Here is a 328-nt window from a genome sequence, read left to right as displayed (position 1 = left end):
CATCTTCTTTCTTGTAACCAGATGCAACAAACACTTGGACAAGGTGTTTTGGAGTCAGGTTAGCTAGGCCTCTCCATCTACCTTTGCTTCCAACGTGGCTCTTCATCAGGACAGGTATGAGAAAGGTTGAGGAACCAGGAACAAGCGCCAAGCTTCAGTCTTCTTCTTCATGGAGAAACTGAACTGGATGGAGCTGTCTTCATGGCTTGGATTTGAGCTGAGGTATCAGAGTTGCGCAGCGGAAGCGTGGTGGGCCCATAACCCACAGGTCCCAGGATCGTAACCTGGCTCTGATACCATGTGAGTTTTTATAGAGTACTACTCTGGT

At 48.5% G+C, this 328-nt stretch overlaps 1 non-coding gene across 1 annotated transcript; it reads left to right on the top strand.

The window, feature by feature from the left end:
* The first annotated feature begins 224 nt into the window (after window positions 1–224).
* Window positions 225–296, top strand: TRNAM-CAU. The gene has a single exon. It is a non-coding gene; the product is annotated as a tRNA-Met (tRNA).
* Window positions 297–328: the final 32 nt, after the last annotated feature.

This window comes from Brassica oleracea, unplaced genomic scaffold, assembly GCF_000695525.1.
Source record: "Brassica oleracea var. oleracea cultivar TO1000 unplaced genomic scaffold, BOL UnpScaffold20951, whole genome shotgun sequence".
NCBI lineage: Eukaryota > Viridiplantae > Streptophyta > Magnoliopsida > Brassicales > Brassicaceae > Brassica > Brassica oleracea.
The sequence above is the reverse complement of the archived record's forward strand: the minus strand, read 5'-3'. Positions and strand labels throughout refer to the sequence as shown.